Below are 21,388 nucleotides of genomic sequence, written 5' to 3'. Positions count from 1 at the left end.
ATAATAAGTTCTTTTGAACCATATCTGAGTTTATGCTACTGAATAGGCTCTTGGTGGGCCCTAGATAGTTTCAGGTCAGGGGCTGGTTGCTAGAGGGACCAACGGCATGATTATAGGGTTGGAATTTTCAGCCCTAGCCCCAACCTCCAGGGCAGGGAAAGGGGTTAGAGATTGAGTTCAATAACCACTGGCTGATGATTTAATCAATCGTGGCTCCTACTGAATGACAGGGTTTGGAGAGCTTCTGAGTTGGTGAATATATTGAGGTGCTGGAAGGGTAATATGACCAGAGAGGGCATAGTGGCTCTTGCCCACCCCTGCAATCTTGCCCTGTGCACCACTTCCATTTGGAAGTTATTCAGTTATACCCTTTATAATAAAAAAGTAATCGTAGGTAAACTATTTTCCTGAGTTCTGTGAGCAGTTATAGCAAATTATCAAACTTGAGGAGGGGATCATGGAAACCCCCAATTTATAGTCAACTGATCAGAAGAATGGGAGGCCTGGGGCTTGCAATTAGCACCTGAAGTGGGGACAGTATTTTGGGACTGAGCCCTTAACCTATGGGACTTGATGCTAACTCCAGGTAGCTAGTGTCAGGACTGAATTGAATTGCAGGACACCCAACTGGTAGTGCTGAATTGGTTGGTGTGAATTAAAAACCTCACATATGTGGTATCAGAAATGTTCAGTAAAAAGAGTTCCCAGGAGGAATTCAATATTATGTACGCTTGCGTGGCATTCTAGGGCCCTCTTTCCCATGGCCTAGAATCTCTTACAGTCAGTGGGCTCTGGGTCTGAAACCCAGCTCAGGCCTGGAAACTAGGTGAGAAATTGTAACCTTTTATTGGGGTGACTTCCCTCTTCCTTCATTTTCATCTTTGCAAGGTATCCCTTCATCTATCATTGATTTCTTTTGATTAGGTATATTGACTAGCACCATTTTTTCCTACCCATCTTTTAATATTTTCCCCTCAGGGATGCTGTATACAATGAGCCATCCCCACATCCTCTGTAGGCCAGGTCCCCTGGCAACCCTGCTGACTTTGTCATTGAATCCATTTGGCTTCTGGCATCTGGCCTGTGATGTTGCAGGGTCCTGTCAACCCCTTGTTGCTCATGAGCCCAATCCTGTAATGGAATCTCCAGCTGTTGGCTCTGGCCTGCAGAGGAGAGCTACCACTAAGCTTCTTACCCACCTCACTGGTACATTTACTTTGGTAAATGGTGCAGCACTTGGGATCTCCCATGGAACAAAGTCCTCTTGTTGGTTTTTTGACCTTACATGTTACATCCACTTTACTATGGCCTATGCCTTTGAGTGTTTTATTCCTTTCTTTTACTGTCTGTCAAAGTTATTCTGGTTCACTCTGTGTGGACCATTATTTTTACCATACTTCTAGGTGTTACCTTAACAGCATGCTTGTGTGATCTTCCGAAATTCCTGCCAGGATGTTAAATTATATCTCAAGAGAGTGCTCCCAAATTGATAAGCTCTTTGCTATCAGATGCTATGTTTAATCTCCTGGATCAAGCATCCCCGGAGTCTGGTTGCCTGTGTATCATCCCATTCCCTACTTGCTTTTTAGGTCTCGAAGCTCCTTTGGGGTATACACCCTTTCCTCTTCATCAAGACCAGCATGTCTCCAGCTGGGTTGTGTTGTCATTTTACCCTCATTATTTGCCTGGTAATCAGGAGGAAAAGTGGGGACATTGTTGGAGAGGAACACATTTTGCCTTGGAGGGAAGCCTCTGCATCATCCTCAAGCAAGGGAGGAATGCTAGTTCTTAAAGGATGAGCTAATTCTGCAAGCTCAGGGATTTAGGGAATCAAGGATTCAATATTTGCAAGTGCATCAATCCAGATGTCCCTATTCCATGTGTGACCATCAAATTCTTTATCAATCAGGGCCCTGAGCTTGCCATAGCAGAACTTCCTTGGTCAGGAATTTACCCTTCCTTGGATCTATGGTATTTTCCAAGTCCTAGGCTTGGTTCTCAGCTTTCTTTGCCCTCCCCCTGCAGGAGATCAGGGCACCTTTACATGCTTCTAAGAAGTCCTCTAGCTTTCACACTAAGCTTTTATTAATAATTGATGATTAAACACTCCCAACTTTTTATTATCCTTTTCCAGAAGTCAATTTGGCTTAGCAATAGCCACCCAATTCCATGCTACTTATAGGTACTATTTCTCCCATATCTCTCAAAGCCTGATACATCAACCAGCTAGTGTATTACCTTCCATTGGTGTACCTTCTCAGTTTGCCACTGGTAAAAGTTTTAACAGTTACACCATGTGTCAGAGACCATCTGTGCTCCACCTGCCACCAGTGATTGGATTCTCGTTGCCAGTAGGTGATGGGTGCTTAAGCTCCAAAATCCAATGGCGGGATCTCTTCCTCCAAGCACTCCCAGCACCTACTGTTTCCAGTTTGGTTCCCTGGGAAGTGGATTCTGAAGTGGAAATTAGTGTGCATGATCTTTATTGGGGCTGTTTTCATCTTTGGAAGGAAGCCCAATGGGGCAGAAGGAGAAGCTGACCTGTAATACAGTCTTAGTGGAGGCTGAGAAGACTCTCAGGGGAGTTCTCGGGTTGGGATAAGCCTTCTGAGTTGTCCTGAGTTGAGGTAAAGGGCTGGGCTTTTACATCCATATCTCCAGGGACCTCAGACATTGGAAGAGGGTGTGACCTAGGGTGAAGTGGCTCTCTGGGGCCATGGATATCGCTGTAGCAGCTGACAGCTAAGAGCTTTCCTTTGGAAGCACTCTCCACCAGGGCAACAAGATCCTTTATCCTTATCTGTGTGGTGGTATATCATGGTCCACCACAGTTATCATGACAAGTGTTATTTCCCAGGGCTTGGTCTGTGCCAAGCACTCTGCTACATGAGTTATTGACATTATTTTATCTAATCATTTTTAGAACTCTATGGAATAAGTACTATTATTTTCCCTTTTTAAAATGAGAAAACTGAAGCCTGGAGAGGTAAAGTGCTTTTCTAGGGTGACAGGTAGGAAACAAAGGAGCTGGGATTTGAACTTAATCACTCACACCCCGGAGCCACACCCAGCCGCTCTCCAATTCTCAGCTGAAGTCATCCATGCGTCAAAATGTAGCCCAGCTAAATGAGAATTGTGGTAAGTCCTTTTTTGTCCGTTCCACCTTCTTCTTTGGGTAGTCTTCATTCATCTTATGCATGTGGCTTGCCTATGCTGTGCTTTTATGCAAATTAGTAAAAGCTGCTCCCCCTTGCTTTGGTGGATGTTACAGTTTCTTGGGCACATGGCTTGTGCAGCAAATAGAATCTTTTGGTGAAGAGTGAAATATTCTTTCCTTCAGGGACCTCTGGTCTGCTCTAGGGCACAAGGCTTGGCAAGCCATACCCAGGCTTGGATGTCAGCCCCAGATATCCCCTTGGATCAGTGCCTGTGAGCATAGCACCTCGGCATATGAATGGTTTCAATACTGCTGTTAAATACACTTGGCTCTTAAATTCCCATTTCCAGCCCACATCTGTACCCTGAGTTTCATATGTGTTGACCATGAGCCACTATATATCCCCATTTGTAATTTCTACAAACACTTAAAACTGTTTACTTCCAAAGAAGAATTCCTCATCTTCCTCCTCCAACCTCACAGAAATCTGTTACTTCTGCATTTTCTAACTCTTTCATTGCCACTGCCATCTCTTGGTTGCCCAGGTCGGAAACACAATTACCTAGTATAGCTCTGGCCCTGTAGGATTGGATAAGATAGACCAGGTCTTTCTCCTCTTGAATTCAAGACTTAGTGAGAGAGACAGACAACAAGTGTGTCTAGTAAACAAATAGGTAAAATAATTCCCAATGAGATTGCTGTTATGAAAAATAGTAACAGGGTGATATAATAGACAGAAACTGGGAAAGGGATTTATTCTTAATAACGTGGCCAGGGACTCCTTCTCTGATGACATGACATTTTAACTGAGACATAGAGAGAGAAAAGAAGCAAGTGCTGATGTTCTGAGTTTGTTGAGTCATTCGCAATGCTTCACCCTCCTGCATCCCACACAACTCAGGTCTATGGTTTCTATTTTCCAAACATCTCATGAACCATCCTTATTCCCTTAGTTCCCCTGCATGGTCTTGCATTTAGGTCACCACGCTTTCTTGCCCTAATTACTTCCTATGTATCCTAACCACTACTATGGCCAACTTTCATGGCTTTTCTCCATCCAGCCTCTATTAAACACACATGAAATTAATTATGTCATTGCTGTTCTTAAAATCTGACAGTGGCTCCTCTTCTTTTTCAGGATAAAACTCAAACTTGTTGGCATGGAATACTAGATATTTCTAGTTTGAATCTTTCTTGTCTCTCCAGGTTCCCTCTCATAATTCCCTGTGCACATCCTGCTTTCTAGCCACATTGAATCAGTTCCAGTTCCTTACTGTGCCATGCCCTCCCCTGCCTTCATTCCATACACTGTTCGTTTTTCCTGGAACGCCTCCCTACCTCTCCTGGCCATATGAACATGCCTGGGGCTGTGGGCTTGTGACTGACCCATTTCTCACAGTCTTTCCTTGGTTAGCGGTACCCTCATGATGGCAACTTTCTTAGTCATATCTGCTGTCCTCCGTTGAATGTGGTGTGGTGGTTTTATTTATTTACTTTTCTCTTGTCTGCATCTTAGTTTAAACACTCTTGATCAGTTGCCGAGTCTTTTTTCAAACATACTCTTCCTAGCTTTTGTGATATGCATTTCATCTCTTGCCGGAAGTTGTATCCAACAGCTAAATCCTTCTCCTCTAACACCCTGTATGGAAGTATTTGACCTGATGTGCTCCTTTCTCTTGTACAGACAGAAATGTTTATTGGAAGAAGGAATTAAAATGCCTGTGGGCCCCCAAGTCTTTCTGTTTCCTAGCTAGAACTTCAAACTCACCAAGGAGAAAAATCCAGGCTTCTCTTGATTGCATCACTGGCTTTGGGAATGTTATCATCACATTCAGTGTTGATACGTTCACTCAGCTATCGTGTGTGGAACACCTTAGTGGTTCTGAGCACAGCTATGCAGTCAAACGTACCTTGGCCGAATCCCTCAACTTATCAACTTACCAATTCTTGGGCAAGTTATTTAGACTTTCTAAGCATTAGGGTCTTTATCTGTAAAGTGAGGATAAAAAAATACCTCCAATGATTATTTGAGGATTAAAAAGAGATGCTAAATTAAAGCACTTTGGCTGATGGCTGGCACACAGTGAGCCCTCAGAAAGCAGTGGCTTTAAATAATATTTGCAAGAAGATTCCTAGGCTCTGGGCTTGTTGTTAGGTACCCATCTTGGATTTTCCCCCAGGAAGGCAGTGAATATTCTGCTGCTTCACCATGTCAGGACAAACTGTGTCATCTTCATGTCATAATGATAATAATAAAAATAAGGATACTTATCTTTTTACTCAGTACCTGCTTTATGCCAACCTATGCTAAATGTGTTGCATATCCTGTCACTAATTTTCACAGTTATCCTACAAGTGAGTATTATTGGCACCTATTTTACAGATGAGGACGATGAGGACCAGAGATTAAGGGGCTTTTCTAAGATTGTTCAGCTAACAAGTGGTGGTCTAGGTCTAGGTTTGTCTTACTACAAATCATACACTCTGAGATGATTCCTTCTGGTAACTGCAAGAGAATTTATCTTATCACTTAATACATGTCCCCCTTCTTTGGTCTTAGTAAGGATGCTGCTTCAAAATTTTCCCTCTACAAATAATCACATGTATTTGTTATAGCTCTGGTGGTACCATTTTTTCTTCATTTTAATTTTGTTACATTTGTTGAGTTTACCAATAATCCAGGCCATTTTTGATAGTTTTATTGTTTTATTTGACAGTATGCATGTAGTATACATTCCTACTAAAAAAACATACAAAAAAGCATAAGGATAGAAATGCAAAGCATGCCAATTCCTACCTTCTAGGCCATACTTAATATTTGCTTTTTATTTCTTTTTGCACCTTTAGAATATTTTTTATTGTTCAACTTCTGCATAATTTATTTTATCTTGTCTAGGAACCCATTATCTTAGCAACATAAAGCAACATAGAAGACATTTCTCAGCCTTTTCATTTTAATCTGCTTACCTGCTGGTCAGTTTGCATTTTGAACACACAAAATTGGTCATCACCTAGGTAGGAAGTCAAATGGAATTTTTACCTTGATGGCAAATACTGTAATTCCCTTCAGACCATGAGAATTTTGGGGACTCTCTTCTACTGAAAAAAAAAAAAAAAAAAAAAAAAAGACTGATTTATTGGAGCCCTAGTTACATAGAGATCATTTGTTGTAGATAAAAATTTTAAGCTTCCTGATAAGTCTTCTTAATCTCCACGATCTCTTTGGTCATCTTCTAAAATGTTAGCAGTAACTTAGATGAATTAGAACCAATTGAATTGCCAAACTCAATTGATTTCAGGACACAGAGCTACTCACAGACCTTAGTCTCATAAAGCTATATACATTCTAAATATATAAGGGGCTCACATAAATCTTTGAGAAAATGAAATTGCCCAATAGAAAAATGAGGCAAGCCTATAAAAACATGTTGTACAAAAGAAGAAATATAAACAACAAATATATTATTTTAATCAATCCTTATTCATAATCAACAAAAAGTAATTTAAATAAGATTATTATGACTCATTGGAATATCAAGAATTTTTAAAATTGCTAATATTTAAAGCTAATGAATGTATAATGAAATGAATTCATGCTGGCAGAGCAAAGCAATTTGGAAATTTGTATTGAAAATCTTATTCTTCATACCCTTTGATGCAAAAATCCCCTTCCAGAATCTGGCCTAAGGAAATAATGACACACTTAGACAAAGATTTAGCAACAAAAAAGCTTATTATGGTACTATTTAATAAAAAGAAAAAAAGAAAACATTTTAAATTAGGGCTTGGGTTAAGTAGAATATGTCTATATATATGATGAAATACTATGCTGGCTATTAAAATTGTTTATGAAAAAATTTTAATGACATGGTAAAATGAAAACACTGTATCTTATAAAAAAGAACAGAAAATTATATATTTGGGCTGTTAATAGCTGTGTGAAGAAATTCATATAAAATTCTGGAAGTAAATATATCTGACCAAAAATTAACAGAGGTTATTTCTGATGGCACTGTCATTGGCTGATTTTTAATTGATGTCTTTCTACTTTTTATAATATCCTTTCTTTCAAATCCTCAATAGCAAAATAATAAACTTATTCTAAAAAAAGTAATATACCAGAGCATTCTTCTTACTATCTGTCACCACTCACAAGTTATTTTGGTCATGTTGGGAATCTTGGAAAACTTGTCCTGATTTTGTTTCCTTCCTTTCTTCATGAAGTAGCTGGTCATCAGTAAGCCGTGACATTTATAATCTTCAGAGACCCTGCTCTTTCTGCCCTTGACGATGTTTCCCAAATCCTGTGTGTTTTTGTCTGGGCCCCCGACTGGGGTCCTCTTCAGTCCCTAAGAACTATGCACTTTCCCTCCTGCTACTCTGCTAAGTAGAAGAAGCAGACCATGTTTTTACCTGGAGGCTACCAACTCCTAGCTACAAATCAAAGTAATTGGCTGGAGTTGGTCAGAAATACAGGGAGGGCACATTCCTCAGAAATAAGAAAATGATGAGTTGGTTCTGTCTGGACTCATCTTCCCGTCCCTTTGTTCTTTGTCTCTAACATTACGTCCTTGATGACTTACAGGTTTCTGGGATGGGAGAGTTGAATAAAGTCTTAGTTTTATCTGGTTCAGATCAGGACACTATATTTATTATAGAAATACTGAGGACATTAATAATCAAGATGAATTGTGTTTTGAGTGGTTGCTATCACAAGACACCTAATAAAATACTAAATTCCGAGACTGCTAGCCAACCAAGCGCAAGGCTGCTGACAGCGTGGTGCTGTGCAAGCAGGGCTGTGCTAGCTGTTTCCCTTCATTATTTGGTGTTTTGTATTGATGGTGGTAAGAATGCTGCCTTTTATTCATTCTCCCAGCCTGAAAATAATGATAAAAATACCCAACAGTAATATTTTTTATGAAGGGCTCTCACATACACTGAGTCATTTAAGAGAGAAAGTCAACCTTGTGGAGTGGGAGGAATTCAGGTTTTGGATTCAGACAGACCTGGACTTAAGACCTACCCTTGTCACATAGTGCTCGTGGGACCCATCTGGAAATCGGAAATAATGTCTACTTTGCTGGTTTCATATGAAAATGAACAGGACAACTACCTGGCTTGTTCATTCGTCTATTCACTATTCAAATGGTGAAGTGATTGTTCAACCTCGGCAATCAAAGAAATATGAATTAAAACAATAGATGGTATAGAGTGAACCAAATCAGACATTATTGCTTTTTACATAGAATTTATGGTCTAGTTCATTTAGATGAGCTTTGACCACATAATAACAAATAAATTAAAAATTGCCACTGTGATAAATGCTATAAAGGATGGTTTTCTGATCCTAGGCAAGTAGGAAGTTAAACTGAGTTCTGATGGAGGTGCAAGAGTCCCCCAGGGAAGAGGGGAAGGAAGAGCATTTCAGGAGAGGAAATGGCATCTGCAAGGCTAGGAGTATGGCTCATAAGTGGGCAGAGAGAAAGCAAGGGACAGGGTGACAGGTATTTGGAAAGGAGGGCAAGGGCCAGGCTGTTCAGGGAATTTGGGTGAGTTAATGAGTTTATCTTTATCCCAAGAACAATGTGAAGCCATTGGAGGATTTTAACCAGTTGGGAATATGATCATATTTCATTTCAAAAATTGTGGCACCATTGTTACCACTAGATTAGAAGGGATCCCGAGAAAGTGCAATTGGAAATCAGTTAAGAGACTAAATTAATAGTTTGGGGGAGAGATCATGGTAGCTTGGATTAGGATGATGATGATGGAGAATGTAGAAAAGTGAATAAAATCCAGAGATAGAGTATTTAAGAGGCAAAATAGAACTTGGTTATAGAATAAATGTGTACACTGAGGGGAATGTCTACAAAGCCCCCTAATTGTCTGGATTACATAATCCAAAGCCATAAAAACAATGCTGAATGAGGAAGACCAGGTGTTCCTTGTCTGGATATGTTGAAGTTTGGAGAATCTTTGAGACATTCAAGAGGAGAGTTAACTAGGTAGTTGGCACATAGTGAGTTTTTAATAAAATGACATGTATTCATCATATTGTATAAACATTTTATATTTACAACAATACAAGAAACTGCTTATACGCTGTTCCATAGGTTAGTACTTCCTATACTGGTCATGGTCCTTAGTTGTAGATAACTGAATCCAATCCAGCTATTTGTAGCAGGATGCTATTTATTAAAGAAAATTGGTTGACTCAAATAACCTACAATAGAGCTAGAGGACTAGCTTTGTATATTTCTTAGCCATGAACAACATAGTTAAGGGCAAGACACTCAGGAAAAATGCCCAACCACACCCCTGCACTATTTGGTACCTATTAAGCTTACGGTTGAGGCTTCAGAACTCTGGCAGCACCAGGAGGACCAGACATCTCTGTCAATTGCTTGCCAGAAAAGCTGATATTCCTGTGAGTATGGCTATGCCACTACACATTGCTCATTTCTGCATCCAAAATTTGGGTGACTTTGTATGACAGGTGTACACACCAGATAATATGTCAGCATCCCAGCTGCAATGGAAACTCATTCAGGAAAGCAAGTTAGAAGAGGGCTTGATGGGTTTTGAGGGAGCCAATTCAAAGTATCTGCTGGGCCTCCTCTTGGCGCTTTTACATTCAAGCACATTTCTCTTCCCATGGTTATACTGAGAAATAACAGCCTGCTTCCGCCTATCATAGTACAACCATTCCTCATGCAAGCAAATCATGCTTACCCTTCCTTCAAGTGATGAAAGTGGGTGAACAGGGCACAGCCAGCTTATTTCCTGTCAAATATTCACTTTTCTCTTCTTCCTTGCTAAGCCTGATTTTGTTTGGGCTGGTAACGGACCCAGTTTTTACTAAAAAAACCAACATTTCCCAGGTTCTCTTGCAGATAGGGAGGCCATGTGACATAGTTCTGGATAGTGAAATGTAAATAGTAGTGGTCAGGTGGGATTCTGGGAGAGGAAAGTCTTTTAAAAGCAGGAGGAGTTGAAGGACAGAGAGATGCTGACATGTGTCATCTTTGTCCTAAGCTTTCTTCTTCTTCCTGCCTAAAATGTGGATGTGCTGGTGCATGCTTTATCTTGTGACCATCCCATGAGAGAAAGGCCCAGGCAATCCAAGAAGCCTCAGCCCGGACATACCCATGCCTCTCCACAGCCCTGGGCTGTCTCTTCTGGCTTCTGCTTACATGAGAGGGGAGCAAGGTCCTAGCTTTCTATAAACCATTCTGCTCTGAGAGTTTCTATTACAAGCAACCAAACCCAAATTCCTAACCAGTAGGTCTTGTAACTGGGTCCTCACATTCCCTTTTGCCCCTTCAAATCCATTTTCTACACCATAGACAAATGAGCTTTCAAAATGAAAATGATCATGCAGTTTTCTTATTCAAAGCCCTTCGATGAGTTACCATTACTCATAGAAATCATTTCACAATCTGTAGCCTGGCCCCAAAGTCACAGTACCCTCTGCCTGCCTCTTCAACCCCATTTCAAGAGACTTGCCCCTCCTTCATCAGGCTCTCAGGACATGTCAACTTTCCTGGCAAAAGGCCTTCTCAAATGCCTCCCCTTAGCTGAAATGATCTCACACTATCCTCACCTTCTCCACCCCATTAGGTCTTGGCTTTAATCGCTTTACCATATAGGCCTCCCCATAATCTAAATTAAGCCTCCCCTGTTAATGTCTCTTGCTGCATCAGGTTATTTTTTCCCCATGGCTTTTATGCCAAATTGTATTTACATAAAAGCTTACTTCTTTACTGTTTCTCTCTTAGATCATGAGCTCTCTGAGGGCAAGGCCTTTATCTGCATGATTGATACTTACATGGGATACAGATCCTCGTACAGAGTAAATGTTTGATAAATACTGGTTGAATGTCAAATGAATTAATTTACCAGACTCTGCCAATAGCAGGCATGTTTGAGCAATAAAATCTTATACGTATTCGTAGACAGAGTGAAATATTAACAGGATTTTATTGTGGTGAAGGATCTCAGTAATCAATAGCCAAACTGAGGCTGGGCACAGTGGCTTACACGTATCATCCCAGTACATTGGGAAGCCAAGGTGGGAGGATCTTTTGAGGCCATGAGTTCCAGATCAGCCTAGGCAACAAAGAAAGACCCCATTTCTACAAAAAATTTAAAAAAATTAGCCAGGTGAGGTAGTGCACATCTATAGTCCCAGCTACTCGGGTAGCTGAGGCAGGAGGATTGCTTGAGCCCAGGAGTTTGAGTATGCAGTGAGCTGTGAGCTATGGTCATGCCACTACACTGCAGCCTGGGCAACAGAGCCAGACCCTATCTCAAAAAAATAAATAAATAAAAATCAATACCCAAACATAGAGCTGGAGAAAATCAGAGAGATAAATAAGTTTGTCAAGGGCCACAGCATCCCTTTGCCCCAATTCAAAAAATTTTCTAGAATAGATAAGTCACTTGTCAAACAACTTGTATTCACTCGCCATTTAACAAACATTTATGGAACATTTATTAGATGCCAGGCAGTATACTAGAAGAGAGGGGTTAGAAATAAAAGATATCTTGCCTTTGAAGAGCACACACACATAGATATATGTGGAGACAAGTGTCTCTGCAGAAGTAGCTGTAACATCGTTTGGGACCACAAAGTCAGGGTACCTGACACAGCCTAGGAGCCTAGGTTTGAGAAGGTTTCAAGGAAAAGGTGACATGTGTGTGAAATTGTGAAGATAAATAGGACTTCTCCAAGCTGATGGGGTAGAGGGTGGGCATTTCAGTTGGAAGGAATATCACATAGAAAGATATGGAAATCTGAAACAGAAAGGCCAGCACAAGGTGGGGGCATTATGGGAGCTGCAGGCAACTCCTGACGGTTCCTTAGGACTCAGCTCAGCCATCACCTCGCTGGGGGAGTCTCTCGATCTGCTTTGTCAGGCTTCTCATGCTGTATTGTGACTGCATTTCCTTCTCTGACTCCCGCACTGGACTGCACACGGAGGGATGTAATGAATGTGTGCTAAGTGATATTGGAATCTGAGCAAGGACTAGATCATGGAAGGCACGAGTGTTTGAGTGATGTGCCTAAATTTTTATTTTTGATAGACTGTTATGGTCTTCGGAATTAGGGAAGGCTGATTGAGAGGAGCTAAAAATGATGGAAGAAAGAGCCAGAGAAGGGTATTTGTCCAACTTGAGGTGGACAAATAAGACCTAACTTTATCCCACATATCTTTTTTTTTTTTTTTGAGACAGAGTCTCACCCTGTTGCCATGGGTAGAGTGCGGTGGCATCATCATAGCTCACAGCAACCTCAAACCCACATGCTCATGTAATCCTCCTGCTTCAGCCTTCTAAGTAGCTGGGACTACAGGTGCAGGCCACCCAAGCCTGGCTGGCTAATTTTTCTATTTTTGGTAGAGATGGGAGCTTGCTCTCGCTTATGTGGGTCTTGAACTCCTGACCTCAAGTGATCCCCCCGCTTCGGCCTCCCAGAGTGCTAGGATTACAGGAATGAGCCACGGCACCTGGTCTCACATGTCTTATCATAAGGTATTTCTTTAATATGATTTTATAGTAAAACAAATAATATTATCCTCTCCTCTGATTCCCCTTTGATTTCTCACCCATCTTCCCTCTTTCTTTCTTCATCAGCAAATTTCTTGAAAAGAAGTCATTTCCTTTCCCAACTCAGCCATTTCTCAGAGGCAAAATATTCTTTCACTACTTTCCTAAAAATTCACACATTGTCTGAATGGTTTACTTTGTTGACAGCTCTTTGGCTTCTAAAGTCATGTTTTTTCTAAAATCTAAACCTTTTTTTTCTTGCCATCCCCAGCCCCATCCCACTCAACAGTTGATTTATGGTGCTGAACTGCCTTTTAACTGTTAAAATTCCTTTCCCTTTTCTTCTATTCCCAATCCATGTAGAACAATGTCATTGTCATTCACCTCCCAAGCTTTAAATATAACCAATGTATGTGACTTTCAGATCAATATTCCCTAACCTACATTTCTCTCAAATGAATGTCTCATAGAGGCCTCAAACTCAGTAGATCCAAACATGAATGCATCATCTCTCCTCTCCCCAGAAAGCCTATTCTCCTATCTCCCTTATCTCAGTTAATGAAAAATCATCATTCTCTCAATTAGCTGAGGTATAACCCTCAGAGGAATTCTTGACTCTTCTTTCCCTGACTCACACACTGCCCTGAATCCAATTAATCACTAAGTCTGCTTAATTCCATCTATAAAATAACTTTTAAATTGTGGTGTAATGAACAGAATTGCCCAAAAGTGGTGCTGGAACCCCCCTCCCCCGCCCCCCCATTGTTTGAACAATGCACTAGCTGGAACCAGAGATTCTTCTTTTCCCAGAAGGGCTGCACCCGAGCTCCACTTCCCATGAGTCAAGAAGTTTCCTCCCTTGCACAGGGTCAATTACAACATCTCACAGGCCCAATTTTTCTAGATTCTGAAGGGCTAGCCTTCCTGGTCAATCCCTAAAACTTCTGGCACTTCAGATTCAGACAGTCTTGTACCAGACACCCTGTGTATTCCTCCAATGGCATGGCTGTTTTCTCAAGCTTATCCTATATGGAGAGAGACCCACAGCTGAAGGGAGAGGGGCATCTTTCCTCTGGAACATAGACCCCAAATGCATATCTGGCAGAGCTTAGGCCCCAGTATAACCCTCTGTGAAACAATGCTAAGATCTGGAGACCCTCACCTTTTCTTGACTTCTTGATTCAGCTTGTAAATTAGCCTCTTGCCCAGTAAAGCCTGTTCCTTACCCCTTGCCGTGCCCTTGTAGAATATATCTCAAATCATGGTACATGGCAGGAGGTGAGCCACAAGGGATCTACTTGGCATGCTGCAATTCAAGCCTTTCTTCTCTATCCTAAAGCAGTATTTTTTCTTAAAATCCTCATTACCTCTCACCTGGGTTCCTGCAATAGCTTCCTAACTGAACTCCCGCCTCAGATCTTGCCTCTCTCCATCCTAACCCTCACACACTGTCTGAGGGCAAATTTAAAATAAAAATCCAATCACCTACTCCTTTTTTTACATCTTTCAGTACCATCATAGGGCCTATAATGGTGTTTTTCTTTTAGAGGAAAACAAGATTCTTTCAGACTCCCAGTGTTGGCTTAAATTATTGATTAGAATATTAACAAAATCTACAGACACATACGACTAGGTATAACAACTTCTTTTCCTCATAGATAATATATATAAGCCTAAATCTAAAAATAAATGGATAATTAAATATAAACAAAATGATAAAATCAAAATTCTAATTATTTTGACTTGAAAGATTAATAGTAGAAAGATAAAGCTAAATCTTCCTATATTTCTATGTTGTATCTTTAATCTGTTTCTGTAACTTAAATTTAAAAATACTGAAGAGGGCAATGAATGCTGTTTACTTAAGAATGTTGTTCCTAATGGCATTAAGTCACGTCGGTTTTGTTTACTGTTTTAGGATTTTGAGGCCACCTACTTCTCCTACTGCTGCCTGTGGAGTAACCACCAAATGCCAATTTGACAGCTGTCCCTTGATCCCTGTGAGGCTATCGTGTTCACTTGAAGATAAGGTTATCATTATGCCATATTTAAATCTGCACTAAAGGATTGCCTAATCCAATTATTACTGGATTTGTGAACAGGAAAATAATATTTGAAGTTATTTTTTGTTTTTTGTAGTTGTTGGAAAAAATATTCATTTCCCCAACACAGAGCCAGTGGAATGACGTCAGTAAATACTGGAAGTGACTCATTCAGATCATTTTGAAATGGCTTGACCATAAGTGAAGTTTTCAATCATTGTTTCCATTTTGTCTGAAATTTGGAAGAAAGTCTATTTAAATGAGAGCAAAAGCCTCCTTTATACAGTGCCCTGTGATGTTATTTGGCCTTTAATTGGCATAAACAAAGCTTTTGCTTAATATATCTGTCTCTGTTCATTTATTATAAGGAGAAACACTTCCGGGGGGGACATTCTTCTCTGTGCATGATTTCACATGAGAGTCTCAATGTATTCTCTACCTTAACAAAGTCGTATTTTAGGAAAACGTGTTTTATTTTAATCATCAATGAGAAAGAAAGGTTTTGTTATTATAACTGGTAAAATAATTCAACATGAATACAATGAATTCAGTGTCGGACTATTGTCGTTTTGCCACTGGGATGTGTTGATCTAACCCTATACAATCAAATATACTTACTAGCACATCAAAAGTTGAAAACTGTCACTTTAGGTCAGGGTTGCAAACTGATGGTGCAGTATTTTGTTTGGACTGCACAGAAGTGTTTCTTTTAAAATCAGATTTGAAAATACTTTTTAAAAATGAGGCATATAATCTCTAATATACCACGGGCCCTACTGCTCTTGACAGTTTTATAGCTAGCGTGATCATTCATTTACAAAATGGAATCTACTGAGTATTCAACTCCCACATTGGCTCCAAGGTGACTATAATGTAACCGTGGACCAAATATGGTAGTAATTAAATGATCCAGAACATATGTGTATTCATTTTAGGGTTTTTGTTTGTTTGCTTTTGTTTTGTTTTATTTAGATTCTCATCAAACTGAGGAAAAAAGCTTTTCTGAGAGAACTTTTGCATCCCAAGAGTGTGCCCTCACTTACTCTGCCTCAAGGGCCAATATTTCTCAAACTGGAGAGAAATAAATTATTGCATAAAAACCAAATTCTTTAAGGGGTATCCATTCTATTTAAGTGTCATCTTCATGTTTCAGCAGACCTTCCTTCCTCCGCATCACATAATCTATCCGCCAACCTTATGCATTGCTTCTCTTTCCTTAAACATTCTATGAGTGATAATGTCTCGATGACTGCACACATTTTCTTCCTTCTGCCTAGAACATCCATTCCACCTTATTAGTCTGCAAAACTCCCACTCATCCCTCAAGATTCTTTATGACCCAGTTGAAGTGTTGTCTCCTCAGAGAAGGCTTTCCAAGCTCACAGTGGCAGAGTTAGTTGCTTCCTGCTCTATGCTCCTCATGGTATTATTTTAAAAAACACTTCATTGTAGCTCCGATCTCTGGGTACTGCAATGAGCTCTTTTTGAGTCACTTACTAAGTCCTCTACCCCATTTCTTTTTTATAAGGGATTGGGGAGCTGCATCATCACTATTCTTCTGAGGACCAGAGATATTACAGACTTTTCTGGGGCAAATAGAGCTGAAAAGAGTAAATGAAGGAAATGAAAGGTAAATGTTAAACAATAAAGAAGGTTATGATAAAGAGATCCAAGTCACTCCAAACATGAGGAAAGAGCATATAATTTGGAGCTTTAAGCTTTGAGTCTAATTTCCCATTTCTGAAAAATCATCTGTTATTTCTTTATACTGCTGTCATCCCATTCTCTTTCTCCTCTCCTTCTGGGAATCTTATTTAAATATGTATTAAACATCCTTATAGTATGTTCTCTGTATTTTATCTTTCCTTTTCTATACTCTGTATTTTGCTTTCTTTGTGCTGCATCCCTTACAATATCTCTTGGCTTATCTTCTAGTTCACCAATTCTCTTTATAGCTGGGTCTAACATGGCTTCAATATTGCAATTTAGTTCTTAATTTCAGTTATTGTAATTTAAGCTTGAGAAGTTCTATTTGGTTCTTCTTCAACTCTGATGTGTAACTTAATATAGTTTCTTCTTATAGATATTTTACAGCATGCATTTTTATTTATTTAAATATGGTAAGCAAAATGTGCTATTTTATTGCCTATGCCTGGTAATTTAATCAGATTAAGCTTTTGTGAATATAGAAGACACTCTTGTTGTCCCACCCCTACTCCCTCACACCTTACCATTTTAATGCATGCTGGCCTATCTTTTAAGTGCCAGCATCTGCATATTTTTGTCTGAGAGCTTTTTCTGGAGGCCTAAATTTTCAGGCTTGAAGTGCGGGACAACTGACATACCCTGGGAACAGCTCTGCCTCTGCTATCTTGCCCCTAAGGTGAATAACACTGAAGCTTGTGTCTTTACTGGATCCCAGAGTTCCCAGACGGATTGAGTTCCAATCTCCCACAGCAGTAACTCTGTGAACAACACAGTCTTTATTGGCTATCTTTCCTTCCATGTATCACTTTGCTGCTCTTCTATAGATTGCCTCCACTTAAATCCTTGACTCAGTGGGTCCCACATTAAGATGGTGAGTCTGTTTCTGTTGTCTGTTTTTTCTGCTTGTCTTTCTTTTAGTATCATGTTTCCTTGTTGTATGGTTGTATTTCTGTACTAAACATCATATTTTTAAAGATATTTATATAAATAACTGGAGGCCTATGATAATTTTTCTCTAAAGAGGATTTTTGTTGGCCTCTGCCAGAGGCTTGGAGCAATCCTAATCTCGGACATTGTTAATCAGAGTTTAAGCCTTGAGGTGCTCTGGACCTCCTAGTTACTATGAACATGGGCTGCAAGTCCAGCAAGGTTTGCTTTTATTTCGGGTTTACTCTTGAGTCTGTAGCTCTTTGGAGGCCCAACCTTAATGTGGAGAGGTTGTCAGATTTCTCAGACGGAGCAGGTTCTAGGATTTAATTTTTTCCTCTGCATCTTTCAAGGTCACTAGAACCATAACTTGGTTTTGCAGTTGTTTATTCCGAATCGGTAACCATGTTGAGGGCAAAATCAGCTCTGAGTGTTGAACTTATTTCTTTGAATCTTCAGCTTCTTCTAGATTGTGGCTGAATCATTCTTGGGATGTTATTAACTCTTAGGTGCTTTTAAAAATATGTTTTTTATATTTTATCTCTCCATTTTGCTGTCTTCATAGACAGGGTTGATTAAAATTACCTAGATCATCATCATTAGAAGAAATTTCTAGGTAATAGCCCTGCTACAAAACTTCTCTGAGCCTTAAATTCGATCATCCCTAGCACCTGGAACAGTGCAAAGCACATGGGTGGTGCTTAAAAAATGTTTCTGAAAGAATCTGGAGAACAAGGATAGCAACATTTAACCTAAAGATCTGTATTAAGGGGAAAAATGGGATAACACATACAAAAACAAAAGTTCAAGGTGTTGTTGGATAGGTCTGGAGTGGTTCAGTGACCTGTTCAAAGTCCCAAAGCCAAGTGTGGGAAGAGGCAGAAGTAGAAATCAGGATTCAGGATTTCTGATTCCCATACCAGGTTTCTATGAACAATGATGCTCCAGTGAATAACCATGCTGCAGCCTTAGAAAGGCAAATCTTCCTAGAAGTGATGGAGCTCAATGTTAATGGCCTCCTGTCAGGACAGAACTGTGCCAGTGCAACATGACTGCTTCCCTGCTTCCCAGGCTCTTTTTGGTTGCACACGAATTCATCGTCGCAACTCACAGTCTGGTGATACTGCATTCCATGCACAATTCAGTGAAGCCACAAATGAAATACATGTAACATGCATAGGACTGTTACAAAAGGAAAAGAAGAAAAAATATAGCCTGGGAGAAAGGCAGGTTTTCTATGGCTACTGTCTCTGCCTGTAATTTGAGTCTGGATTTGTGTTGAATCTGGCTGGGACTCAGTAGTGGAATGTGATAACAGGCTTGCTGTTGTGGCTTGAACCTTTAATCTATTCATCTTGAGCTCCACTCATTAAGATTTGCCTAGTAAATATCCACGCAGTTCAGTTCACCTCAAAAAGAATTTACTGAAAACATACCATGTGCACTGTGCTAGGGGTTCAGGAATCAGGAATATTAGTAACGCACACACAACCTTCCTTCAAAGACACTATAGTCTAGCAACTACAGTGAGATACAGTAACACAATTAATATATCACAAAGCACTTCACTAGTGATGTCTCCCAGTAATTATTTGTTTGGGATCAGGGTGTGGGGACATTTTTTTCAGGTGTGTTCTCCAAAATTTTGGTCACAAATTACATGTTACATCCTCAATCCAATTAAAGTTAACCCCAGAGTAAAGACGGATCTCTGTATTAGGCTTAAACTAAACTCAAAAGGAGGTAACCACAGGCTCACTTAATATTTCTAAAAGTGCATGTGCTTCCTTCAGCTGTGCGTCCTTCAGTTATGAGTCCATTCTGTTTCCTCGGACCCGAATATCTCCAGCTGCCAGAAGGCAAGAGTGTTCTTCGTTGAAAATTCAGCCTCAAGAGAAGCTGGAGACTATGCAAATCTTCTGAGAAATCTGTTTCTCACCAAATTATTCATTCACTTTACAAACTCAAAAGCTGGGATAAGTTTCAGGAAAAAAAGAAAAAAAGAAATCTGATCAGATAAGCTTCCATGCTTCCCAGCTTTTGGGCACTATTTCACTCTGAACTGATCCAGCTTTCACCATCTAATATTTCCACACATCTCTAAAGGGTATAAAGAATAGACAGTTTCTTGATTTATTGGTCAGGTAATGGTGGGGAACGTGTGTGTGTGTGTGTGTGTGTGTGTGTGTGTGGAGAGAAAGAGAGGTTATGGGAAAGAGTGGGAATAAAACCTACCTTGAACAAAAATAATGCATATACAAAGTGGATCTGGCATTTGACACTGAGTAGGATGAATTTTCTGCATAGTGTTTGATATAAATGGGGAGGAAGAGGGAGGGCAGTGGTGCTGTGTCAGCATATGGATTGCAAATGCAATAAAAACGGTCTCTGAAACTAAGGGGAAATGGGAAACAGTTTAAAACACTCTGATAGAAAAAGAGAAAGCAGGCACAGTTATTTAAACAGACAAAAATAAATGTGAATACCAATACTCTGGTAGAAAAAGAGAAAGTAGGTGTCTTATTTAAATGTCCAAAAATAAATATAAATCAGAAAAGGAAGGAAGGAAGGGAGAGAGGGATAGAGGGAAGAAAAGGAAACAGAGGAGAGAGGGAGAGAGAGAGAGAACAGAAACTGATTCTTGAAGGCCTTGCTCCATTCCTTAAAATGCTGTGAAAATACCAGGTGTTGTACTTTGAGAACTGTCCCCTCTGCCTGCCTTTCATTGTAAAGCTTTTTCTATGTCTTCACCCTTCCTTTGCTCCAGCATCCAGTCCCTTATAGGATCCTGAGTGTTCCTGTCAAGAAGGAAAGTTTTCTGATAAAACTCATGCCAACTGAAATGTTAAAATGAATTTCTGTTTTATAGAGAACATGGTGAAATAAATTGCTAATAGTAGAAATGCAGGATCCATGGTAAGAGGACCTTCTTGGGAAACTTCAGACACATCTTCCCGGTCACCAACAACATGTCACACTGAGGACCCATTCTGAGAATGGCAGACAAAAATCAAGATTCCTAAGAGGTGGAGAGAAATACTAAGAAGCTATGAGAAGTAGGTACAAGTAACAGAATATTCATTCATGAAGATGCATTTCCATAAAGTCAAGAGAGGAGTCTCCAGCTATTGTAATGATCAGTGTGGACAAGAGAGGAAATAATTATTAATTATACATTAGTTGCCAAGTATGTTATCATCTGTTTTTAAATGGGGTGTCTCAATTCTAACAATAGTCATATGAAGTAGCTTCTACTACACCCATTTTAAAAGTGAGTAAATGAAGGCCTGGAAAGATTTAGAAATTTACTTAATCTGATTGCTACCAATAGTAGCAAAAACAATTATCAATTATTGAGAGCTTACTATGTGCCACAAACTGGTTTAAGCACATTGAAAATATTATCCAATTTAACCTTCATGATGACCTTTTGAAACAGGTATCAATTCTCCCACCTGAAAGAAGAAGGAAAGATCAATCATACAACCAGGAAGTGGCAGAGATTGGGAACCCAGGTCTGTCTGACTCCAGCCCCCAGGCTTGAGTTTCATCATGGACCTCTACTCTGTAGTCCACACTGGGTGCCTGTGCTGTGGTCTTGCTTTCCTTGCAGTCACTAATTCTTAGAACCCCGGGCTCTAGCTCTTTATAGGGTACTTTTCTGTCTTCCTTTAACTCTCTGTCCCATGCTCTACACCCTGACCATGACCTTCTCCCTGCCCCCCCCAAAAAGAACAAAATGGCACAGTTTACTGTATATTCTGTTCTGTATACACCGAATGAATCTTCAAAACAGCTTTGCAAAGTGGACATTAATGTCTCTGTTTTATAGGTGAGGAAACTGAAACTTAGAGGGTTCATCTAACTCGCCCAAGGTCACATACTAGCAAGTGATGGATTTGGAATTTAAATTAAATCTGGCTCACTCTGAGGCCTGTGTCCTTCCATGTCCCTGCAGGGCCCCTTGAACGTGTTCTGGGGAGTAATCCTGAGCTCACAGTGG

Source organism: Eulemur rufifrons, chromosome 8 (assembly GCF_041146395.1).
Source record: "Eulemur rufifrons isolate Redbay chromosome 8, OSU_ERuf_1, whole genome shotgun sequence".
In the NCBI taxonomy this organism is placed as follows: Eukaryota; Metazoa; Chordata; class Mammalia; order Primates; family Lemuridae; genus Eulemur; species Eulemur rufifrons.
This window is presented reverse-complemented; position numbering follows the sequence as displayed.